At 40.0% G+C, this 26,942-nt stretch overlaps 1 protein-coding gene across 26 annotated transcripts in view; it reads left to right on the top strand.

Moving 5' to 3' along the window:
* The first annotated feature begins 24,524 nt into the window (after positions 1–24,524).
* MARCHF8 (membrane associated ring-CH-type finger 8) overlaps positions 24,525–26,942 on the top strand; it is a 184,605-nt gene continuing 182,187 nt past the window's right edge. For 13 of the 26 annotated variants that reach the window (XM_036264748.1, XM_036264740.1, XM_036264744.1 and 10 more), the window contains exon 1: positions 24,525–25,137. The gene's annotated coding sequence lies outside the window, so the exon portion shown is untranslated. The remainder of the gene's footprint in view (positions 25,138–26,942) is intronic. The other 13 variants (XR_004959965.1, XR_004959967.1, XR_004959966.1 and 10 more) reach the window with 2 other exon arrangements.

Genomic DNA, 26,942 nt, shown 5'->3' with positions numbered 1-26,942 from the left:
GCAAACAAAAGCTTAGGCCCAGATGGCTTTAGGGGGGAGTTTTACCGAACATTCAAAGAAGGAGTAACACCCATTCTCTTCAAACTATTCCAAAAAATTCAAGAAGGAACACTTCCAAACTCATTTTATGAAGCCAGTATAATTCTAAGTCCAAAACCAGATAAAGACACTACAAAGAAAGAAAACTACAGACCAGTATCCTTGATGAACATAGATACCAAAATTCTTAACAAAATGTTAGCAAACCAGATCCAGCAATACATTAAAAAAATTTCATCCTGCCAGTGTGACTCAGTGGTTGAGCGTCAACCCATGCACTAAGAGGTTGCCGGTTTGATTCCCAGTCAGGACACATGCCCAGGTTGTGGGCCTGATTCCCAGTGTGGGGCATGCACGAGGTGGCCAATTAATGTTCTCTCTCATTGATGTTTCTATCTCTCTCTCCCTCTCACTTTCTCTCTCTCTAAAATCAATAAAGGAAAAAAATTTTTTTTAATTATTCACCATGACCAAGTGGGATTCATCCCAGGGATGCAAGGCTGGGACAATATGTGCAAATCAATAAATGTGATACACCACATAACCAAAACGAAAGATGAAAACCATATGATCATATCAATAGATGTTGAAAAACCGTTCAAAAAAATTCAGCACCCACTTATGATAAAAACACTCAGCAGTGTGGGAATAGAGGGATTATATCTCAACATAATAAAGGCCATATATGAAAAACCTACAGCCAACATCATTTTCAATGGGCAAAAACTGAAAGCGTTTCCTTTAAAAACAGAACAACACAGGGATGCCCACCTTCACCACTCTTATTTAACATAGTACTGGAAGTCTTAGCCACAGCAATCTGACATGAGGAAAAAATAAAAGGGATCCAAATTAGAAAGAAGGAATTGAAACTTATTATTTGCAGATAATATATTGTACATAGAAAACTGCAAAGACTCCATCAAAAATCTACTAGATTTAATAAATGAATTTGGCAAAGTAGCAGGATACAAAATTAACATAGAGAAATTGATGGCATTCTTATACACCAATAATGAACTCACAAAAAGAGAAACTTAAAAAAAAAAAAAAATCCCATTTATCACTGCAGCAAAAAAAATATCAAGATACCTAGGAATAAACTTAACCAAAGAATTAAAGGACCCATTTGTAAAAAATTACAGGACATTGGAAAAAGAAATAGAGAAAAATATTAAAAAGTGGAAACATATACCTTGTTCATGGATTGGAAGAATTAACATCATTAAAATGTTCATATTACCCAAAGCAATCTGTAGATTCAGTGCAATCCCCATTAAAACACCAATGACATATTTCACAGAACTAGAACAAAAACTTCAAAAGTTTATATGGAACCAAAAAAGACCTCGAATAGCCACAGCAATCTTGACAAAGAACAAAGTAGGAGGGATCACAATACCAGATATCAGGTTATACTACAAAGCCATTGTAAACAGAACAGCCTGGTACTGGATCTATATGCCTGTTCTTGTGCAACGGAACAGAACAGAGAACTTGGAAATTGACCTAAGACATTATGCTCAATTAATATTTGACAAAGGCAGCAAGAGCATACAATGGAGTAAAGACAGCCTCTTTAATAAATGGTGTTGGGAAAATTGGACAGCTACATGCAAAAAAGTGAAATTAGACCATCATCTTACACCATTCACAAGAATAAACTGAAAATGGATAAAAGACTTAAATGTGACTCACGACTCCATAAAAATCCTAGAAGAAACTAGGCAACAAAATTTCAGACTTTACACGCAACAGAATTTTCACTAATACATCACCTAAGGCAACAGAAACAAAAGAAAAAATGAACACATGGGACTACATCAAACTAAAAAACTTCTGCACAGCAAAAGAAACAACCACCAAAATGGAAAGGGACCCACTGTATGGGAGAGCATAATTGCCAATGATACATCAGATAAGGGGTTAATTTCCAAAATATGTAGATTGCTCATACAACTCAAAGGAAGACAACCTAATTAAAAAATGGGTAGAGGGGCTAAATAGACACCTCTCCAAACAGGACATACAAATGGCCAAGAGACATATGAAAAAATGTGCAATGTCACTAGACATCAGAGAGATGCAAATTAAAACGACTATAAGGTATCACCTCACGCCTGTCAGAATCATCAAATGACAAGTGCTGGCGAGGATGTGGAGAAAAGGAGACTCTAGTGCACTGCTGGTGGGAATGCAGACTGGTGCAGCCACTGTGGAAAATAATATGGTGTTTCCTCAAAAAATTAAAAATTGAACTGCCATTTGACCCAGTGATCTCACTTCTAGGAATATACCCTAAGAAGCCTGAAACACCAATCAGAAAGAATATATGTACCCCCATGTTCATAGCAGCACTATTTACAATAGCTAAGATCTGGAAACAGCCCAAATGTCCATCAATAGATGAGTGGATAAAAAAGCAATGGTACATAAACAATGGAATACTATGCAGCTATAAGAAAGAAAGATCTCGTATCCTTTGAGACAGCTTGGGGGTACCTGGAGAGTATTATGCTAAGTGAAATAAGCCAATCAGAGAAAGAAATACCACATGATCTCACTTAATCATGGAGTATAATGAACAAAATAAGCTGATGAACCAAATAGACCCAGAGACAAAGAAAGGAGTACGGTTCAGACTGGCAAACCTCAGAGGAGGGGAGAGAGATGAAGTAAACTAAAGAACTTATATGCATATATGCATAACCAGTGGACATAGACAACAATCCTGTGAGGGAGGGGGATCGGGAGGAAGGTGTTTGGGGCGGGGAGGATAAACATCTATAACAAAAATAATTAATAAAAAAGAAAATAGCACCCAATGACCAAATCTGCAACAGCTTCAGCAATAAAATGTAGTGTTGGGTTACAACTCAACATGCAAAATAAATATCCATGAGTCTATTCCTGTATAAACAAATGATGAAATAAATTGTGAAACGTCAGAGAAGAGCTATCTCCCATGAAGAATTCTATAGACATTTCTCCCACAAGGAAGAAGGCAAAACTCCCCATACCTTAATGTGGTCTGTGACTTAGTATTTTTTTTACAATGAGTACAATATGGAAATGGGTAGAAAGAGTAATTTAACAATGAGAAACCTGACAAACTCTACCTCAGCCAGGTGATCAAAGTCTACATCAACAAAGATATGTCATGTTGATAATATATACCTTTGATATGATATAGTGAGATGGCACTTTACCTGTGAGATCTTCCTCAAAAAATCTACGACCCCATTTAACCATAAGAAAAACATTAGTCAATTCCTAATTGAAGGTCATTCACAAAATACCTGACTTAAACTTCTCAAAATTGTCAAAGTCAGAAAAAAACAAAAGAGAAACTGTCAGCCAAGAGTCGATGTGATAACTAAATGTAATGTATCCTGGATGGGATACTGAAACAGAAAAGGGTAAAACTAAGGAAGCCTGAGTAAAGCATGGATGTTAATATACTATTCTAATATGTTAATACGAGTTATATGGGAACTCGACACTATCTTTGCAAATCTTTTGTAAATCTAAGCCTATTCTAAAAAAATGAAACAGGTATATGTAAAAAAAAATGTGGAATATACTAGGTAGCAAGTACCTTAATATCCATTATAAAACTAACAGAACAAGTCAACAGTGAAAAACAAGCTAGATTTAACATTCTGTAGAGAATAAAATGAAAGAAATATTAAGGAAATATATGTTTTCTCAACTATTGATTTTTTTTTATAACAAATTCACTTTGGGGGCAGGAAAATCTATGTAAAATATAAAACAAATTTTAACTACATTCTTAGAACTATTGTGTTGTAAAATTCTGTCATTAAAATGTAAAACAATAATAGAAGACTAAAAATTATTCACACTTAAATTTAAAAATCATAAAATATATTTAATACTACCTATTAAAATTTGTACAACATAGTCAAAGTTGCAATTAACCAGAAAACAGTGCTATATTCTCCATTCTACAAATAACTTAGAGAAAAACACAAAGTGTAACTAATCTAAAACTTGGGAAAAGAACTCAGAAAACCACAGGAAAAGAGAAAATGGAAATTAGGAAAAGAAAAAAAGCGAATACTGGAAATTGAATAAAATTACACTAATCCTGAAATATTTCAACCAAATTCTTATCAACATTATCTTAAGAAAGTAAAACAAATCAGCAAAATTAGAAACGAAAAGGGAAGTTTAAGGGGAAGTTAGCAAAATGAGTAGAGCTCCAGAAAGCTTTTCTTTGAAAAAAATTCATTTAAATAAAATATTTAGACATTTGATAAATATTAACTGAACATCTATTAGGTGTCAAACACTGTTCTATGTACTGCAGATTTCATGTTGAATTACATCTTTGCTTTCATTGTGTGTTAAAATTCTAGAGGAGGAAAATAATGTAAATAAACATGCCAGATGGGGGCTTAAACAACAAAAAATTATTTTCTCACAGTTCTGAAGACTAGAAGATTGATATCGAGGAATTGGTAGGTTTGGTTTATTCTGAGGCCTCTCTTCTTGGCGTACAGACAGCTGATTTTTTTTCTTTAATTTATTTATTTTTGTTACATATGTTTCTCCTTTTCCCCGCACTGATTCCCCCCACCTCCCCGCCCTGTCCCCCGCTTTGTTGTCCATGTCCATTGTTCATGCATACATACATGTAAGTTCTGTGATTTATCTCTCTCCCACCACCCCCTCTTCTGAGAATTGTCAGTCTGTACCCCATTTCCACTTCTCTGGGACTACCCCATTCCTCAGACTGTTATGTTTATTATATTCCACAAATAAGTGATATCATATGATACTTGTTATTTTCTGTTTGGCTTGTCTCACTTAGGATGACAGTTTCCAGGTCCCTCCATGTCATCTCAAAGGACAAGAGATCTTTCTTTCTTATAGCTGCATAGTACTCCATTGTGCATATGTACCACGGCTTTTTTATCCATTTGTCTACTGATGGACATTTGGGCTGTTTCCAGATCCTAGCTATTGTAAATAGTGCTGCTACAAACATCGGGGTACATATATTCTTTCTGATTGGTGTTCCAGGCTTCTTAGGGTATATTTCTAGAAGTGGGATCACTGGGTCAAATGGAAGGTCAATTTTTAATTTTTTGAGATAACACCATATTGTTTTCCATAGTGGCTACACCAGTCTACATTCCCACCAGCAGTGTACTAGAGTCCCCTTTTGTCCACATCATCACCAACAATTGTGTTTGATGATTTGTTGATGGCGGCCATTCTGACAGGTGTGAGGTGATACTTCATTGTTGTTTTAATTTGCATCTCTCTGATGATTGGTGATGTTGAGCATTTCTTCATATGTCTCTTAGCCATTTGTTCGTCCTGTTTGGAGAGGTGTCTATTTAGTTTCTCTGCCCATTTTTTAATTGGTTCTTTGTCTTCCTTTTGATGAACTGTATGAGCACTCTCTATATATTGAAAATTAACCCCTTATCTGATATATCTTTGGCAAGTATGCTCTCTCATACAGTGGGTTCCCTTTCCACTTTGATGATTGTATCTTTCGCCATGCAGAAGCTTTTGAGTTTGATGTAGTCCCATGTGTTCATTTTCTCCTTTGTTTCTGTAGCCTTAGGTGATGTATCAGTGAAAATTGTGCTGCGTATGATGTCTGAAATTTTGTTGCCTAGTTTCTTCTAGGATTTTTATGGATTCATGAGTCACATTTAAGTCTTTTATCCATTTTGAGTTTATTCTTGTGTATGGTGTAAGTTGATGGTCTAGTTTTATTTTTTTTGCATGTAGCTGTCCAATTTTCCCAACATCATTTATTAAAGAGGCTGTCTTTACTCCACTGTATGCTCTTGCCACCTTTGTCAAATATTAATTGAGCACATTGCCTTGGGTCCATTTCTGGGTTCTCTGTTCTGTTCCACTGGTTTATATGCCTGTTCTTGTGCCAGTACAAGGCTGTTTTGATTACAGTCGCTTTGTAGTATAACCTGATATCTGGTATTGTGATTCCACCTACTTTGTCTTTCTTTTTCAAAATTGCTGTGGCTATTTGGAGACTTTTTGGTTCCATATAAACTTTTGAAGTATTTGTTCTAGTTCTGTGAAATATGTGGTTGGTATTGTGATGGGGATTGCATTGAATCTATAGATTGCTTTGGGTAGTATGGACATTTTAATGATGTTAATTCTTCCAATCCATGAACAAGGTATGTGCTTCCACTTTTTTATCTTCCTCTATTTTTTTTTTTTTTTTCAGTGACCTGTAGTTTTCTGCAAATAGGTCCTTTATTACTTTGGTTACGTTTATTCCTAGGTATCTTAAATTTTTTGCCACAATTGTAAATGGGATTGTTTTTTTAGTTTCTCTTTCTGTGAGTTCATCATTGGTGTATAAGAATGCCATGGATTTCTTGACGTTAATTTTGTATTCTGCTACTTTGCCAAATTCATTTATTAAGTCTAGTAAATTTTTGATGGGGTCTTTGGCGTTTACTACGTATAGTATCATGTCATCTGTGAATAATGACAGTTTCTCTTCCTCATTTCCAATTTGGATCCCTTTTATTTTTTCTTCCTGTCTGATTGCTGTGGCTAAGACTTCCAGTACTATGTTAAATAAGAGTGGTGAAAGTGGGCATCCTTGCCTTGTTCCTGCTCTTAAGGGAAATGCTTTTAGTTTTTGCCCATTGAGTATGCTGTTGGCTGTAGGTCTTTCATATATGGCCTTTATTATGTAGAGATAGGATCCCTCTATTCCCACACTGCTGAGCATTTTTATCGAAACAGGTGCTGTATTTTGTCAAAGAATTTTTCGGCATCTATTGATATGATCATGTGGTTTGTATTCATTTTATTTATGTGGTGTATCACATTTATTGATTTTCAAATATTGTACCAGCCTTGCATCCCTGGAATGAATCTCACTTGGTCATGGTGAATAATTTTTTTGATGTATTGCTGGATCCGATTTGCTAGTATTTTGTTCCAGATTTTGGCATCTATGTTCATCAGGGACATTGAACTGTAGTTTTCTTTCTTTGTAGTGTGTTTTTCTGGTTTTGGAACTAGAATTATGCTGGCCTCATAAAACAAGTTTGGAAGTCTTCCCTCTTCTTGAATTTTTTGAAATAGTTTGAGGAGAATGGGTATTAGTTCTTGTTTGAATGTTCCATAAAACTGTCCCATGAAGCCATCTGGGCCTGGGCTTTTGTTTGCTGGGAGAGTCTTGATTACATCTTCAATTTCCTTAATTGTTATTGGTCTGTTCAAGTTTTCTATCTCTTACCAGTCCAGTTTTGGGAAACTATGTGTTTCTAGAAATTTGTCCATTTTGCTTAGATTGTGGAATTTGTTGACATATAAATGTTCATATTAGTTGTTGTTAACGATCTTTTGTATTTCTGTGGTGTCAGATGTTACTTCTCCTCTTTCATTTCTGATTTTGTGTATTTGAGTTCTCTCTTTTTGTTTCTTGGTGAGTTTAGCTAAGGGTTCATCAATCTTGTTTATCTTTTTGAAAAACCAGCTCTTTGTTTCATTGTTCCTTTGAATTTTTTTTTGGTCTCTATGTCATTTACTTCTGCACTGATCTTTACTATTTCCTTCCTTCTACTTGCTCTGGGGTTTTCATTTTGTTTGCTTTCTAATTCTTTGAGTTGTGAGGTTAGATAGTCTATTAGAGGTTTTTCTTGTTTCTTGAGGTAGATCTGAAGTGCTATGAACTTCCCTCTCAGAACTGCTTTCACTGCATCCCATAGATTTTGTGTTGTTGTGTGTTCATTTTCATTGGTTTCCAGGAAGTTTTTGATTTCTTCCTTAACCTCCTCGGTAACCCATTCATTTTTTAATAACATGCTGTTTAGCCTCCATGTATTTGAATGTTTTGAAGTTTTTCTATTGTAATTGATTTCTAGTTTCATGCCATTGTGATCTGAGAAGATGCTTGATATGATTTCAATCTTCTTGAACTTATAGAGATTTAGTTTGTGTCTTATCATGTGGTCTATCTTTGAGAATGTCCCATGTGCACTTGAGAAGAATGTGAACTCTGCTGTTTTGGGGTGTAATTCTCTTTAGATATCTATTATATCCATTTGGTCTAGTGCATCATTTAGAGTCTCTGTTTCCTTGCTAAGTTTTGTCTAGAGGATGTATCCAGTGGTGTCAGCGGGGTGTTGAAGTCCCCTGCTAAGATTTTATTGCTATCAGTTTCTCCTTTGAAGTTTTCCAGATGATTTTTAATAAATTTTGGTGCTTCTATATTGGGTCTTACATGTTTATCAAGGTTATATCTTCCTGTTGGATAGATCCTTTCAATATTATGTAGTGGCCTTCTCTGTCTCTAGTTATGGCCTTCATTTTGAAATTTATTTTATCAGATATGAGTATTGCTACCCCAGCTTTTTTTTTTTTTCTTTTGCTTTCCATTTGCTTGGAAGATTGTTTTCCATTCCTTCACTTTCAACCTATGTGAGTCTTTTTTTGTGAGGTGGGTCTCTTGTAAACAACATTTAGATGAGTCATGCTTTCTTATCCAATCAGCTATTCTGTGTCTTTTTATCGGAGCATTCAGTCCATTTACATTTAAGGTGATTATTGATATGTATTTATTCATTGCCATTTTTGTTTAGTGTGGTTATATTTTTCTTCCTATTTCTCCTGCTAATTACAGCAGTCCTTTTAACATTTCTTGCAGTGCTGGTTTGGTGCTAATGTATTTCCTTAGCCTTTTTTGTCTGGGAAGCTTTTTATTTGACCTTTTATTTTGAATGATAGCCTTGCTGGGTAGAGTAGTCTTGGATTCAGATCCTTGTTTTTCCTGTCCTTTATTACCTCATGCCACTCCCTTCTGGCCTGTAGTGTTTCTTGTGAAAAGTCAGCTGAGAGCCTTATGGGGTTTCCTTTGTAGGTAACCTGTTGCTTATCTCTTGCTGCTTTTAGGATTCTCTCTTTGTCTTTAATTTTTGGCAGTTTGATTACTATGTGTCTTGGTGTGTGCGTGTTTGGGTTCTTCTTACTTAGGGCTCTCTGTGCTTCTTGAACTTGAATGCCTTCTTCATTCACCAAATTAGGGAAGTTTTCTGTCAGTACTTCTTCAGATATATTCTCTAACCCTTGCTCATTTTCTTCTTCTTTGGGGATTCCTGTGATGCGAATGTTATTACGTTTCCAGTTGTCCCACAGTTCTCTTAAGCTGTGTTCCTATTTTTTAATTGTTTTTTTTTTTTTTTTTTCATTTTGTTTTGCTGATTGGTTGATTTTTTCCTACCCTATCTTCTAATTCACTGATCCAGTCCTCAGCTTCCTCTACTCTGTTATTTAGACCTTCCAATGTGTTCTTTATTTCTGCTATGTCATTCTTCATTTCTTCTTGGTGATTTTTAATTTTCAACTCGTTGATTTTCAACAATTCTATGTCTTTACTCATGGTGCTCATGTCCTCACACATGCTGTTGAGCTTCCTCAAGATCATGGCTCTGAATTCTAGTTCTGTTAACTTGCTTAACTGCACCTCATTTATCTCATCTTCAGTAGAGGTTTCTTGTTCTTTCATTTGGGTTTTGTTTCTTTGTTTCACCATTTTGGCTATCACAGTGGGCTTTGGAGCCTGCCAAGCTTTCTCTGTGGGTGTTGGTGTTCTGCTGTTTGTGGCTCCCTATCCTGGGTTTGGATGAGGCAGGGAGGACCCACGTTAAACACCACTGTCAAGTCTTATTTTCCTGGTTATATTTGCTAGCCCAGGAGTGGAACAGTTATCCTCTAGCTTTTTTCCTGGAGTCTACCAGTAGAGATTACTCGAAGAGACTTGGCCTCTCAGCTGAATGAAAAACTCCCTCAGGTGCTCAGCGTAAGGGGATTTCCCGAGGGTGGGGCAGTTGCTGGTTGTTAATGTGCCTCAAATTGCATTTCAATGGTCACCGGGTGGGGTTGAATCTCTGAGGGAGGGGCCGCTGCCTCTCCCCAGAACCCTGGGAAGGAGTAAGATGGCCACCATCCTGCGTGGCCATAACTCAGCAAAAGCTCTGAGCGTCCTCCAACTCCTGAGTGTCCTCACACAGTTCCAGTCCAGTCTGCCTTCTCTCTGCCAGAGCCCAAGGTGAGTGGCTGTGGCTATTTTAGCGCCTGTGCCAGCTCTGCACTGTGGAGGTGCTTGGATATTTAACCCGAGCGTACTGCTCACCTCTAAGGACACTGCTCTCCGAGGGCTCCCAGCTCCCACCTCGCATGTCGGCAAGCCTACCAGGATCGAGTCAGTGTCCCTGGTTATGTGGTTTTCCAAGCTGCTTTTGTGTTGCTTTTTCCTGATGATTTTTCTTTATTTTCATTGTAATTCCTGTTTGGTCCTGGGAGATGGTTTGTGTAGCTTCCATTCACTCTGCCGCCATTTTGGAATCCTCCACAGATGGCTGATTGCTTCCTGTGTTTTCACATGATCTAACCTCTGTGTGCATCCATTTCTTCTTATAAGGACACCAATCATAAGGGATTAGGGGCCACCCTAATGACCTCATTTTACCTCAATTACCTAGTTAAAGGGCCTATCTCTAACTCATGGCCTAGAATGTATATGTACCCTTCTGCTCGTAGCTCATTGGTTGAGCTAGTCATATGGCTCTACCTAATTGCAAGAGTTATAGGGGTGGGGAAGGAATACTTAATGAGCTGTAGATGTCTCTGTCACAGATGGTAACAAGTGCTAAGAACAAAATCCAAGTAGAGGAGGGTAACAGATAGGACTGTTATTTTAGAAAGGTTGATCAAAAATTGCCATTTATGAAAAAGTTACATTCAAGTAAACCCCGAAAGGAAATGAATTGGGGAAAAATGTTCTATGCCGGAGAAAACCAAGAAACAGCATGGAACCAGGTGGCTAGAGCAAGCAAGTGTGGGAGACAATAGGAAATAAAGGGCTATATTACTTTGGATTTTTTTCTGATTTGGGAAACATTGAAGGTTTACATAATTGAACTTAGGTTTTGAAAAACCACTCTGTTGGTTATGTAGAAAAAATACTATAGGAGGCCAGGATGCAAGTCAGGAGACAGAAAGATCCAGCAATCATCCATGTGGGAAATCATGGGACTGGGGCTGAGATGTAGCACTCTCCTAGATGATTTTCATCTATTCATTAGCCTCCTCAAACCATCAGCACCTCTTTCCCTCTCCTCCCTTTCAGCTTCTTAGCTGATTAAACTGTGAACAATCAGAAAAGAAATTGCACATGTGTTTAACAACAAAACCAAGCTCTCTCTATCTGTGCCTGCCCACTCCCTCCTTCACCTATCTATTGATGATCCCTCCAGACGACTCAAGATTTTAAAAAATTATCTTTATTGTTGAAAGTATTAGAAATGTCCCTTATTTTCCCCCTATTGACACCCTTCTACCCACTCCTACCCCACACCCCCACACCTTCACCAGACTGTTGTCTGTGTCCATTGGTTATGCATATATGCATATCAGTTTTTTGATTTATCTCTTCCCACCCTCCCACCCCACCCCCTTGCCTCTGAGGTTGGTCAGTCTGTTCCCTACTTCCATTTTCTCTGGATCTATTTTGTCAGCTTATTTTGTTTATAGATTCCACAAATAAGTGAGATTATGTTATACTTTTCTTTCTCTGACTAGCTTCTTTTGCTTAGCATATTACTCTCCAGGTCCCTTCATGCTATCTCAAGGAGTAAGAGAGCTTTCTTTTTTACAGCTGCATAGTATTTCATTGTGTAAATGTACCACAGCTTTTTTAACCACTCATCTACTGAGGGTACTTGGGCTACTTCCAGATCTTAGCTATTGTATGTAACGCTGCTATGAACATAGGGGTGCATATATCCTTTCTGATTGGTATTTCAGGCTTCTTAGGATATATTTCTAGAAGTGGGATCACTGTGTGAAATGGCAGTGCCATTTTTAATTTTCTGAGGAAAAAATGTTTTCTAGGGTGGCTGCACCAGTCTGCATTCCCACCAGAGTGTACAAGAGTACCCCCCCCTTTTTTTTATATCATACCAGCACTTGTTGTTTGATGACTTGTTAATGGTAGCCATTCTGGCAGGTGTGAGGTAATATTTCAAAGTCATTTTAATTATCTGATGATTAGTGAATTTGAGCATTTTTTTTCCACGTCTCTTGACCACTTGTATTCTCCTCTTTGGAGAAGTGTCTATTCAGGTCCTCTGCCCATATATATATTTTTAAATCCTCACCCAAAGATATTTTTCCATTCATCTTCAGATAGAGTGGGAGAGAGAAAGGGGGGGAGAGAGAGAGAGAGAGAGAGAGAGAGAGAGAGAGAGAAGAGAGAGAGAGAGAGAGAGAGAGAGAGAGAGAGAGAGAGAGAAACATCAATGTGACAGAGACACATCGATTGGCTGCTTCCCAAATGACCCCGACCAGGGCCAGGGACTGAATTGCAACCAAGATATGTGTCCCTGACCAGAACTAAACCAGCGACTCTTTGGTCTGTGGGCCAACTCACTAACCACTGATTCAAACTGACCAGGGCACCTCTGCCCAATTTTTAATCGGGTTGTTTGTTGTCCTTTTGTTGAAATGTATGAGTACTTTATATATTTTGGAAATTAACCCCTTATCAGATGTATCATTGGCAAATATGTTCTCCCATACAGAGGGTTCTGTTTTCATTTTGATGCTGGTTTCTTTTGCTGTACAGAAGCTTCTTAGTTTGATGTAGTCCCATTTATTAACTTTTCCCTTGCTCAAGGAAATGTATTGGTGAAAATTCTGCTAGGTGAGATGTCTGAGATTTTGCTGCCTACATTTCCTTCTAGGATTTTTATGGTTTCATGAGTTACATTTAAGTATTTTATCCATTTAGAGTATATTCTTGTGTACGGTGTAGTTGGTGGTCTAGTTTTATTTTCTTTGCATGTATCTGTCCAGTTTACTCAACACCATTTATTGAAAAGACTGTGTTTACTCCATTGAATGCTCTTGGCTCCTTTGTCAAATATTAATAGAGCATAATGGCTTGGGTCAATTTCTGGGTTCTCTATTCTGTTCAATTGGACTGTATGCCTGTTCTTGTGCCAGTACTGGCTGTTTTTATTACAATGGCTTTATAGTATAGCCTGATATCTAGTATTGTGATCCCTCCAACTTTGTTTTTTTTCAAGATTGCTACGGTTACTCGGGGTCTTTTTTGGTTCCATATACAATTTTGGAGTATGTGTTCTACATTTATGAAATATGATGTTGGTATTTTAATAGTGATTGTATTGACTCTATGGATTACTTTGGGTAGTATGGACATTGAAATTATGTTGAATCTTCCAATTCATGAACATGGTATATGCTTCCACTTCTTTAAATCTTCCTGTATTTCTTTTTTCAATGTCTTATAGTTTTCTGAGAAACAGGTCTTTTACCTCCTTGGTTAAGTTTATTCCTAGATATCTTACATTTTTTTGTTGCAATGGTAAATGGGATTTTTAAAAAATTTTCTCTTTCTGAATGTTCATTGTTGGTATATAAAAATGCCATCAATTTCTGAATGTTAATTTTGTATCCTGCTACTTTGCTAAATTCATTTTTAAATCTAGTAGTTTTTTGTGTGGAGTCTTTAGGGTTTTCTATGTACAAGACTATGACATGTGCAAATAATGACAGTTATACTTCCTCCTTTCCAATTTGGATGCCTCCCCCCTCCCCTTGTTTTATCACTGTGGCTAAGACTTCCAGTACTATGTGTGAATAACAGTGGTGAAAGCAGACATCCTTCTCTTGTTCCTGTTCTTAAGGGAAATGCTTTTAGTTTTTGCTCATTGAGTCTGAATAATGTTGGCTGTAGGTTTGTCATATATGGCCTTTATTTTGTTGAGGTATGAGCCCTCTATTTCCACATTGCTGAGAGGTTTTATCAAAAATGAATGCTGGATTTTGTGCATCTATTGATATGATTGTATACTTTTTATCTTTCTTTAGGTTTATGTGGTACATCACATTTATTGATTTGTGAATGTTGTACCAGCCTTATATCCCTGGGATAAATCCCATTTGGTCATGGTGAATAACTTTTTACTATATTGCTGAATCTGATCTGCTAATATTTTGTTGAGACATTTGGTGTCTATGTTCATCAGGGATATGGCCTATATTTATCTTTCTTTGTATTGTCTTTATCTGGTTTTGGAATTAGGATTATTCTGACCTCATAAAAAGAGCTTGGAAGTCTTCCATCCTCTTGATTTTTTTGAAATGGTTTGAGGAGAATAGGTGTTAGTTCTTCTTTGAATGTTTGGTAAAATTCCCCTGTGAAGCCATCCAGAGCAGGGCTTTTGTTTAGTTGGAGTTTATTGATTACTGCTTTAATTTCATTAGTTATTATCAGTTTGTTCAAGTTTTCTGACTCTTCCCTGTTGAGTTTTGGAAGATTGTATGATTCTAGGAATTTGCCCATTTTGCCTAGGTTGTCCAATTTGTTGGCATATAATTTGTTCATAGTATTTTCTTAAAATTGTTTGTATATCTGTGGTGTCAGTTGTTACTTCACCTCTTTTTTTCTGATTTTATTTATTTGGGTTCTCTCTCTTTGTTTCTTGGCGAGTTTGGCTAAAGGTTCATCAATCTTGTTTATCTTTTCAAACAACCAGCTCTTGGTTTTGTTGTTCTTCTGTATTGCTGCCTCATTCTCTGTGTAATTTATTTTTACTCTGATCTTTATCATTTCCTTCTTTCTACTTACTCTGGGTTTTTCTTGTTGTTCTATTTCTAATTTTTTAATTTGTAGGGTTAGATAGTTTATTAGAAACTTTTCTTGTTTCTTGAGGTAGGCTTCCAGTGTTATAAACTTTCCTCGTAGGACTGCCTTTGCTCTGTCCCATAGATTTTGTGTTGTTGGGTGTTTATATTCATTTGTTTATAGAAAGTTTTTTATTTCTTCCTTAATCTCATTGGTAATCCATTCATTGTTTAATAACCTGCTATTTAGCCTACATGTGTTTGAATATTTTTGAGTATTTTTATTGTATGTTTCTAGTTTCATGCCATTGTGATCCAGGAAGATACTTGATATGATTTGAATATTCTTGAACTTGTAGAGACTTACTTTGTGTCCTAACATGTAGTCTATTTTTGAGAATGTCCCATGTGCATTCGAGAATGTATATCCTTCAGCTTTGGGTGAAACATTTTGTAAATATCAATGAAATCCATATGATCTAGTGCATTGTTTAGGGTCTCTGTTTCCTTCTTCATTTTTTGTCAAGAAGATCTATCCAGTGATGTCAGTGGTATATTAAAGTTCCCTACTATGATTGTATTGAATCAATCTCTCCCTTAAAGTCCTTCAGAAGTTTTAAAATATATTTTAAAATATACATTGGGTACATATATATTTTCCAAGGTTGTATTTTCTTGTTGGATCAATCCTTTCAATATTATGTAATGGCCTTCTTTGTCTCTTGATATGGCCTTAAGTTTGAAGTTTATTCTGTTAGACATGAGTATTGCTACCCCAGCTTTTTCTCTCTCTCTCATTCCATTTGCATGAAAATTTTTCATCCCTTCACTTTATCCCATGTGAGTTTTTTGTTCTGAGGGGGTCTCTTGTAGACAGCATATATATTGGTCATGTTTTCTTATTCATTCAGCTATGTACCTATGTCTTATTATTGAAGCAATTAATATATTTACATTTAAGGTTATTATTGATAGGTACTCATTTACTACTATTTTTATTCATTATGCTTGTGTTTCTCTCTATTTCTTATTATTATAGCAGTCCCTTTAACATTTCTTACAATGCTGGTTTGGGTGGTAATACATTCCTTTAGCCTTTTTTGTCTGGGATGCTTTTTATTTCACCATCTAGTTTGAATGATAGCCTTGCTGGGTAGAATAGTCTTGATTTCAGATACGTGTTTTTCATCACCTTGATTACTTCATGCCATTCCTTTCTGGCCTGTAGTGTTTCTGTTGAGAAATCAACTGACAGCCTTATGGGAGCTCCTTTTTAGTAACACGTTGCTTTTCCCTTGCTGCCTTAAAGACTCTCTCTTTGTCTTTAATTTTTGGCATTTTATTTATGATGTGTCTTGGTGGGCCTCTTTGGGTTTTCTTGCTTGGGACTTTCTTTGCTTCCTGAACTTATGTAACTTTTTTCTTTACCAATTTAGGCAAGTTTTCTGCCACTATTTCTTCAAATAGAAACTATATCTCTAAACTTCGTTCTCTTTCTTTTTATTATGGTTCTATGATGTGGATGTTGTATGTTTCGGGCATCCCACAGCTGTCTTAAACTGTTCTCTTGTTTTTTAATTATGTTTTCTTCTTGGTTCTCTGATTGAGTGATTTTTTTTTTTTTCTACAATGTTTTCCAATTTGCTGATATGATCCTTGGTTTCCTGGAATCTGCAGTGTATTCTTTATTTCTGTGATATCATTCTTCATTCCAAATGGTTGTTTTTCATTGTTTCTATATTTTTTCTCATGCTGTTGATCATCTTTATATCACTACTCTGACCTGTATATCTGATAAATTGCTTAAATCCATTTCATTTAACTCTTCAGAAGAATTCTCTTGGTCTTTCATTTGGGGCTTGTTTCTTTGTTTCCCCATTTTGGCTGCCTATGTGGGTTTATTTCTATGTATTAGGTAGATCTGTTCTGACTCCAAGTCTAGGTAGAGTGGTCTTATGTAGTAGGTGACCTGTGGCACCCAGTGGCACATTCTCTCTGATCACCAGACATTGGTGCTCTAGTAATATCCCTTCTGTGCTTTGTGTGTGCCCTCCTGTTGTAATTGAGTCTTGACTACTATTAGCCTGTTTGTGTATGGGCTCAACCCTCAGACTGGCTAATAGTGATGCTCAACCCCCAACACAGCATGCAGGGTGCTGTGTATTTGCTTATTGCATGAAGTGCAGTTTGGTTCAGCAGGATTTGGAGCCTGCCAAAATCTCCCAGTGGATATCAGTGATCCACTGTCTGTGGCTCCCTCTGCTGAGGCTGTATGTCTATGGAAAGAACCAAGCTAAACACCATGGTCTGCTTTTATAAGTCCCAGGTAGAGGAGCAGGAGAGGCAAAAACTCAAAACACTGAGAGATCCACCTCTGCCTGAAGGCTGATTGTCAGTCTCAGTCACTTAATGAGCCTTCGGTTGTAATACTCTGCCAGGTGTAATCTCCATCTAGTGGGCGGGGTAAGAGAATTTCCAGTGGGTGGGGCAGTTACTTTCCTCTGGGCTAAAGCTGCTTTGATGGGAAAATTCTTTTTGAGAAGGATGGCTTCTGCAGCCTAGGGGGAAATGACTCAGCACAGGGATCCAGGCAGTGGCTTTCCTAGCACTCTCCCCAGAGCCATAAACTCCACAGTCTCTGCATGCAGCTCTAGTCCATCCTACCCTCCCTCTGCTGGAGCCCAAGGTGGGTGGCTCCAAATTAAATATAGTGTGTTGACCCTTCAAAGGGTGCTTGTGTTTCTAGTTGTCTTTCCCTGCTGAACAGAATTTCTGGTGCTTTTCACAGCCAGGTTTTATGTGGGCACCTTTCCTGGTTCCATTACTCTGGGTCGGAGAGCTCAGCTTGGAGATTAGGCCCTAGACTTCTCAGGAGGAACCTCTCACAGCCAAGATATCCCTCTGGAACTTCAGATGCTGACTGTGGGAGCTCAGGCATTCCTCTCACACCAATACACTTCCTACCAGTCTTGATGTGGGCTCCTCTTTACATCCTTGGTTATAAGGGTTCTCTCCAGCTAGTCTTCAGTTGGTTATTCAGGATGATTTTTCTACATTTTAGTTGTATTTCCAATTTGGTTGTTGGAGAAGGTCAGTGTAGCTTCCATTCAATCTGTCACCATTTTGGACCCACTACTCAAGATTTTCTTCCTACAGTCTTCACACATTACTGCATCAATATTTTCTTATTACTAGATCATTTCTATTAGTGCATAAATATCTAGAAAGACAACATAACCACATCTCTTGTTTGCTGTTGTCCCATTCCCCTTCTCCTCTTTATAGCAACAAGAAAACATATCTATTTGTTGTCACCATTTATCTCTACCATTAGATTTCTGTCCCCACCAGTTTATCTTAATTCCACTGTTCTCGAATGCTGGATGATCTTTACACTGCCAAACCCAAAGGTCATTTCTCTTTTTACTTAACTTCTCAGTAGCAAATGACACGTTTAGACACTGCATTTTCCCTGAAACATTTTCTTTACTGAGCTGTTTGAACTTCTCTGTTTTGTTTATCCTCTTACCTCTCTCTAGTTGCTCCTAATTTTCCTTTGCTAGTCTTCTTATCTCTAAAGTGCCACATGGCTAGCTTCTGGATTAGTTTTCTGTCCTCTGTCAAGAACTTTCAGGAATTTTCAAACTGTAGGCCACAATTGTTACTTAGTTTTAAAAAATATCAGTGGAAGAACCTGGCAGAAGTTCTGGTCAAGATGGCGGTGCAGGTAGATAGGTACTCGCCTCCTCCCACAGCCACGTCAAAATTACAACTAAACTACAGAAAAACCATCATTCAGAACCACCTGGAAATGAGATGAATGGAAGTCCTGTGACTACAAAATTGATGAAGAGGCCACATAAAAGCTGGGAGGAGGGGCCGGGGCATGGACGTGCTGGTCCCACACTCACATGTGATAGATAAAAATCAGGAGAACACCTCAGCTGTTCAGGTCCACCCCAAGGAGAAAGGGGTCACCGTCCCACACCGGGCACCCCAGCTCTGGGTTCCAGTGCCAAGAAGAGAAGTCCTAATAAATTCTGGCTGTAAAAAACAGCATGAATTGAGGATGAGGGAGACAGACTGGGCAGCTGGCATTCCAGGCGGCTCGTATTAAAGGGCCCGTACATGAACTTACTCAGACTTGCTCCTTCTGGGCTCCAGCATGAGGGAGACAGCTTGAAAGGCACCAAAGACATATGGGGAAGAATTGTTTTGTTTGGCATTAGGGTGACAGCTGGAGGGGCAACTTTTTCTCGGACAGATGTGCTGGCAGAGGCTGTTGTTCCTTTGGCAAGCCCTTCCCCTAAGGGACCAACAGACACGCACCATATTGGGGAGTCCAGCAACCTGGCTCACACTGTTTGCCCCATCCTGGTGATTCCATGAGGCCCTGTCCCACCCAACTTTCAGGCCCACCCACTCTATTCCCAGTGGCTTTACTATAGGAATGACCTGTCTTGGCTCATGCTTTGGGTTTTCCTAAATCCTCTCAAACAAACAGCATCTAGTCTCAGCAAGCCCCATACCTCTTGCTAAGTGGTCCCAGACCTGGCACTAGCAGCAGCTGGTCCTGGTTCACAGCTTGGCCTTGCCTTGGCATCTCTAAACCCAGCACAAGAAGCAGCCATCTTCAGATTGCTTTGTAGCTTATGCTTGGTGGCCCTGGGTAGAACACAGGCAGTGGCTGACTTTGGCTTTTGCCTCCCAGGAGGCCCGAGAGCCAGCACATCCAGTGGACAGTTTCAGACCATGTTGTAGCACCACCAACCAACCACCTCCACTCAAGGGGTGGACTCAGTGGGAACCGGAGCCCTCCTGAAGCAAGTCTTGCTCTGTGTGTTGGGCCCCAGCACAGCTGATCCTTCAAGGTGGTCAGAGGTTGGTGGTGAGTTGGCACAGCCAGTCCTTGCAGCTGATCAGCTTGAGTAAATCCCTCTCATTGATGTGCTACCAGCAATCAAGACTCAATTCCAACAGAAGGGTATACAGTCCCCATTGGGGTATGCACCTCGAGTGCTCCACTGGGGTGATCAGGAAGGTTGTGCCACTGGACTGTACAGGACACCTACTATAATAGGCCACTCTACCAAGCCTAGAAGTAGCAACTCTACCTAATACATAGAACCCCCCCCCCCACACACACACACAGGAAGGCAGCCAAAATGAGACAAAGAAATACATCCCAAATGAAAGAACAGAACAAAACTCCAGGAAAAGAACTAAACAGAATGGAGGTAAAGAATCTTAACAGATGCAGAGTTCAAAACACGGGTTGTTATAAGGATGCTCAAGGAACTTAGTGAGGACCTCAAGAGCATAATAAAGGATCAGTCAGAAATGAAGGATGCACCAAATGAAATAAAGAATAATTTACAAGGTATTAACAGTAGACCAGGTGAAGCTGAGAATCAAACCATCAATTTGGAATACAAGGAAGCAAATAAAATCCCATCAGACAAGCAAAAAGAAAAAGGAATAAAAAAAAAAAACAAAAAAAAACCCCCCGAGGATAGTGTAAGGAGCCTCTGGGACAACTTCAAGCTTACTAATATTTACATCATGGGGTATGTCGGAAGAAGAAGAGAGTGAGCAAGAAATTGAAAACTTATTTGAAAAAATAATAACAGACAACTTCCCTAACTTGGTGAAAGAAACAGACATACAAGTCCAGGAAGAGTAGAGAGTCTCAAATAAGATGAACCCATAGAGGCCCACACCAAGATACATCATAATTAAAATGCAAAAGGTTAAAGACAAAGAGAGAATCTTGAAATCATCAAGAGAAAAGTAGTTAGTTACCTACAAGGGAGCTCCCATAAGACTGTCAGATGACTTCTTAAAAGAAACTTTGCAGGCCAGAAGGAAGTGGCAAGAAACATTCAAAGTGATGAAAACAAGGACCTATAACCAAGGTTACTCACTCCTGCAAAGCTATCATTTAGAATCTATGGACATATAAAGTGCTTCCCAGACAAGAAAAAGCTAAAAGAGTTCATTACCACTAAACTAGTATTATATGAAATGTTGAAGGGTCTTCTTGAAAAAGAAGATAAAAAATATGAACAATAAATACATATCTATCAACAATTGAATCTACAAACCAAATAAACAAGTAGAACAGAAACAGACTTGTAGATATAGAGAACTTTTTGTTGAATGCCAAATGTGAGGGTGATTGGAGGATGGGCACAAAAATAAAGGGATTAAGAAGTACAAACTGGTTGTTAGAGTGATTAACCTCAGAGGGAAGAGGGGAGAGGGGCTGAGAAGTGATAAACCAAAGAACTTGTATGCATATAGGTATAACCAATGGACACAGACAATAGTGTAGGAAAGGCATGAGGCATGTGGGGGGGGGGGGCGGAGAAGGGAGTCAATGGGGAAAAAATGGGGGCACACCTGTAATACTTTCAACAATAAAGATAAATCAATGGATTTGGGAGAAGTTTTAAAAAATAAAAAAGAAGAAAGTAGATGAGAAAGGAAATAGTGTATTACATACAGGGAGGGTAAATTTGCTTCTTGAAACTTTTAAGTTATGTACATGTATTTGGTCAGTATGTAAAATGTATTTTATATCTTATATTGAGGTCAGAAGGTATGAAAGTTAAAGCTCTGTGTGATCTTATTCAATCCCTGTGGCTTTAAATGCCATTGGCCAATCGATTTATATTTCTATATCTCTCCTCAGAATTCCAGTGTCTTCTATCTGGTTGCTAATGGTACATCTCTAATAGGCATGTAAAATTTAGGATGTTCAAAATGAAATTGTTCATCCCCCCCGCCCCCTCCGCCAAAGTGCACATAGCCCTCTTCTGCATCTAAATGACAATTCCATTCTTATGGTTGTTCAGGCCAAAAACCTTACAGTCATCCTTTGCTCTGTACTTTCACACCCACCTCCCATCAATCTATATATCCTGTTGGCTCTACTTTTGAAATATACCAAACACTATGTGAAGCAAAATTGTAACCAGTGTAGCCTAGGAAGGCCAAATTCAAGATAATGAAACCACATCTTCATGATTTTTAATAAAAAGGAAACGGTGCTTAGACTTGGAATCAGGAACTGTAAATTCAAGATTAGCTCTACCATATTATAGCTTTGTAGCACCTTTGTAAGCTATTGTTCACTTCTTTCTTTGTCTCCAAATCCCCCATCACTCCTTACATTCATCATTCTAGTGGTACATTGTGTTAGGTGAAATGTCATTATAGAGTCATAAACATTTTCAGTATTATCATATCATACAAACCAATGCATCTTGCCGTTTGCAGTGAAACCCTAACTCAAAAACTAGATATGGTTAGATATGTTTAACCATTTGGTGGACAGTCAGGTTTGACCGGCCCTTGGGTAACACTGGTCCCTTGGCTCAGGCCTGACTTCCTTGTTTCCCACAAACTCTAGGAGAGGGCAGGCAATTTTCCTGTGTGGGCCAAGGCAATGGTAAGGTAGTATTTTAGGAGTCCCTATCACCATGTACAAGTTTTGTAGTTAACCTGTTGCCACAAGACTAGTACTCCCCTTGAAGTGACCACTATGTCATCACCAACGAGCAACCTTCTGTGGCAGTCTTCCATTCTAAGTGCAAAGACTTCCCAGCTGAGCTTAGTTTCCTGGTAATCTTATCCTCACTCCAGTTTATGTGGCAAGGATCAAAATCCAGAACCTGGACAAATTCCAGTTGTCAGCTCCCTTTCCCTTGGGACTCTGACCTCTGTATTAGCACCCTCTTGCCAAAGGCCGTATATATGGTTAACATTTATTGATTACTGTGCTGGGCTCCTTAAAGTGTTGTGCCACTGTATTTCATTTCATCTTCATACTGTTTTATTAAGGAGATAAATGAAGAAAGAGGCTCACAAAGGTTTGGTAAATTGCCTAGATAGTGATGGCTGGGCCAGGACATCCCCTAGCATTGCCTCCATGAGTTCTGCCTAACTCAGATCCTTCTGATTTATGAAGGCTCTGCCACTGCTTACAGAAGGATGGCAAGGTTACACATCCACCAATCAACATTTTTGCTTTCCAGGCATGGTTTAGACATAAGATAAACCAATGGAAGATATTGTCCCTGCCTTCCTGGAACATCTGCTGCCCAAAGCAGCAGAAAAAGTAAACCAGGTAGTGGCAACTGACCTTGTGGTCTATTTTCCATAGTAAAAGAAGAGCATGGAGACATTTCATCACTATATTTTATACTCTTTGTAATGTTGCATTCTAGGTGTGAAGATGATGTTTGACCTTGTTGTATTGATGCAGAGAATATTTTGAGCCCACTGTTTGGACTCTGTAAACTTGCTGTTGGACACCACGTAGGCAGTGACTAGAACTGTGTGGAGGGACTGGACTCTCCCGTAGATCACTTCTGGATGACAGAGCAGTTCTGGAATACCTGAGGGTATTTGCTCACAATTTACTCAAGAATTTCCTAGGAAATAATACAAACTTTTAGTTTTTTAATGCAATTTATAATGAATATTATGAAAGAAATTGGCTGTGGCTGAAACTGCAAAGTTTGACGGGGAAAAATTGGACTTGGTAGAAATAGTCACTAAAAACAAAAGTGACGGCCCTGGCCAGTTTGGCTCAGTGGTTAGAGTGTCCGCCTGCAGTCCAGAGAGACCAGGGTTTGGTTTCCGCTAAGGGCACGTACCTCGGTTGCAGTTTGTCCCCGGCCCTGGTTGATCGTGTGGGTGGTGGCCACTTGATGTGTCCCTTTCACGTCCATGTTTCTCTCTCCGTCTCCTTCCCACTCTATCTGAACAAAAAAATGGTAAAATATCCTTGGGTGAGGATAAAACAAACAACCAACCAACCAACAATGACAGTAAGTTTGATGTGGACAAAATCTGAAAGCTGAATCATCTATTTACTTAGATATGTTTGCATTTATGCATACAAAGACGAATTCCCATGAAACTTATAGTTTGAAAGGAAGGCTGAAGTTCCACGTGGCTTCCCTGCCCAGGCGGAGGCAGGAAGCAGGCAGCGGGCACAGCCTTTCGCCCCAGATGAGGGAGCAGAGCAGACGAGTCCTCCTTAAGGGCAACAAAAGGCCATTGCTTCCTTCCGCGCTCTCCCTTCATCTTTAGCTTTGGGGAAGGAGGCTTTTTCCGTTTCTTGAAGTTCAACATCACACTGCCCTTCCCCGGAGTCCTCTCTTCCAAAACACGAATGACACGTGCGGGTAGGCCCTGGGGTCTCTAAGGGACGAAGGCAGCTGGTGGGAGCCGGCCTCCTCCCGCAGGGCAGGCCCCTGGGGCTCTCGCCTCCACCAGCGAGGTGAGCCACCGGGCGGGAGGGACCTCGCCGCCGCCCTCCCCCAGCGCGCCCTCGTCGCCTGGCAACACCTCCGCCCAACGGCGGGCACGTGACACGCGCGTCACGTGCCGCCGTGTCCTCCAGCGGAGGGGTGTAAACAGGCCCGTGGCGCCGCCGCGGCCTTGCTGCCCCGCGTCTCCCGCAGCCGGCTCCGGCCCGGCCGCCAGCGCAGGCCCGCCCGAGGCGATCACGGCGCCCGCCCACGCGTGCGCGCAGCGGCGTCCCCGGGAGTTCCGCGGCCCTCGCCGGGGGTGTGGCTGCCGGCTGCCGGCGGCGACGTCCGCCGTCCGCGACAGGTGGGCCGGCGCGTGCGGCGCCGCGGTCCGGGCCCCGGGCCAGGCCTTCGAGGGGCCAGGCCGCGCCGGGCGGGGTCGCGCTCGCCCAGGGCCCTGCCCCGCTGCCTGCCGGCGAGTCCGCGGAAGCCCAGCCCGAGGGTCCTGAGGCGGCGGGGAGCCCCACCCCTGGCCCGAGTGTCACAGTCCGCAGAGTGAGTCTGGGCTGGACCTGCCCCTTCCGAGCGGCGTGGTCTCGGAAGGCGGGGAGCCGGGGAGCCGGGCTGTCCCGCCGAGCTGTTCGCCTTGCCCCTCTCGTGGCACGGTCTGCTGCTTCGCCCGCGAAGTCCTCACCGAGAATTTTTTTTAAATACGCAACGGAACCTTCTTTCTGAAAACCTTATTTGGAAGCCCAGTTTGTAAAATGATAGAAAGACCTTCCTGTGCCGCAGCGGGGACCGAGAGGCGCTGTGACAGAGTCCAGGAAGCGCCTGGCGGTTTTGTCCCTGCGATGGGATTCGCAAGATGAGTCCTGGGCGTCTGTGCAGTTTCAGTTTTCCTTTGACTTTGTTCGACTGTCTGCCCTGCAGTTCGAGAATTCGCATGTTTCTCATACATACTGGAGACAGGCCCCCGATTTCCAGTGAAGGCTCCTCCCTGCCCCTGCTTTCTCGCACGCGTGTGGGCTGAGACTACCTCGCTGCGGTGTGCTTGCCCAGGCGCAGTGGGAGTGGAAGACTGTGTGTGCCAGACTTACTGAGACCAACCGAATGGATTAATTAGGGCTTTTCCACCGAAAAAATGTGAACAGTGGTGAGTATGTGAACTAACATTGTTAGAATCGTGGAATAATGTGAATAACCAAAATTTGAAACCCGGAGCAAGAGAATTTTGGGTTTTGAGAGGACTGGCTTTAGGTGAAACGGCGTGAATAGGTAAACAGAATGTGAGGTGGTTTGTGCTGTTGTGTAATGAAAAATCACATATTTACATTAAAAATGCACAGTGTCCTGATGAGTTGTTTCTGAAGACGAGTTGATAAGAGATTTACCGAAACTTGAAGTTTGATACTGAAAAAGGAAAACCATACCTTTTTTTTTAGCTTGTCCACCTTCTGTGAGGTGAGCGAGAGTTGGAGGTCAAATGGACCATGAGTGGAACCCAAGGTGACCTAGTGAAGTATGTTTTCTCCTTTCAAAGCATACTCATTTCCTTGATCCTCTGGTTTCGGTTTAGGCAAGTTTCTTCCTTTCCTTGGTTCGCACTTTCTTCTGCAAAGTGAGGAAATTGGGTTGATTACTGCTCCACCTTTTGGCTTCAGAAAGGGTTGCCAGGTAAAACACAGGACATCCAGTTAAGTTTGAATTTAAGATAAACAGTGAGTAAATTATTAGTCTAAATTGCACAGGACATACTTTACTGAGAAAATTCATTATCTGAAATTCAAGTTTAACTGGGCCTTTTTATTTGCTAAGTCGGCAAGCCCTAGCTCCAGTATTTTTTGCACCATTAGCTCTAAGAGGAAACTGTAGATGCATAGACAGGAGTGAATTGATTTAACCAGTCAAGACCCCCATTTGTTAACAGTAGTAGTGTCTAGTGGTTGAGGAATAGCTCTGTTTCACTTGTGGCACCTCCCTCCCACCCCCAGAATTTCATTTTCTGCCATAATCATATTAATCATACAATGTTTACATTTATACCTTTGGTGATTGATTATTTAATCCTCATCCGAGGACATTTTTTTTTTTTTAATCTTTATTGTTGAATGTAAAATGTATTACAGATGTTCCACATTTTTCCCCCATTGACCCCCTCCTCCCCATTCCCGCCCCCCTCCCGCCTTTTCCCACACTATTGTCTATGTCCGTTGGTTATGCATATAAGTTCTTTGGTTTATTTCTTCCCACCCCCCCCAACCCCTTTCCCTTTGAGGTTTTTCAATCTAGCAATGAATTTGTACTTCTTAATCCCTTCACCTTTTTCACTCATTCCCCCAACCCCCTCCCATCTGGCAACCAACAAAATGTTCTCTGTATCTATGAGAATGTTTCTGTTCTACCTGTTCATTTTGTTTGTAGATTCCATTGTCGATAGATATGTATTCATTACCATTTTGTTTGTTCATATACTTTATCTTTTTCTTCAAAAAGACCCTTCATCATTTCATATAATAACGGTTTGGTGGTGATGAACTCCTTTAACTTTTTCTTGTCTGGGAAAGTCTTTATTTGGCCATCGATTCTAAATGACAGCTTTGCAGGAAAGCGTAATCTTGGTTGTAGGTTCTTGCTTTTCATCACTCTGAATATTTCTTGCCACTCCCTTCTGGCCTGCAAAGTTTCTTTTGAGAAATCAGCTGACAGCCTTATGGGAACTCCCTTGTAGGTAACTAACTGCTTTTCTCTTGCTGCTTTTAAGATTCTGTCTTTGTCTTGAACCTTTTGCATTTTGATGATGATGTGTCTTGGTGTGGGCCTCTTGGGGTTCATCTTGTTTGGGACTCTGTGTGCTTCCTGGACTTGTATGTCTGTTTCCTTCTCCAAGTTAGGAAAGGTTTCTGCTATTATTGTTTCAGAAAGGTTTTCGATTTTTTGTTCTTGCTCTTCTCCTTCTGG

The sequence above is a fragment of the Molossus molossus genome, unplaced genomic scaffold (genome assembly GCF_014108415.1).
Source record: "Molossus molossus isolate mMolMol1 unplaced genomic scaffold, mMolMol1.p scaffold_m16_p_17, whole genome shotgun sequence".
Taxonomy (NCBI): domain Eukaryota; kingdom Metazoa; phylum Chordata; class Mammalia; order Chiroptera; family Molossidae; genus Molossus; species Molossus molossus.
Note: the sequence above shows the minus strand (reverse complement) of the source record. Positions and strands in the feature narration are given on the sequence as shown.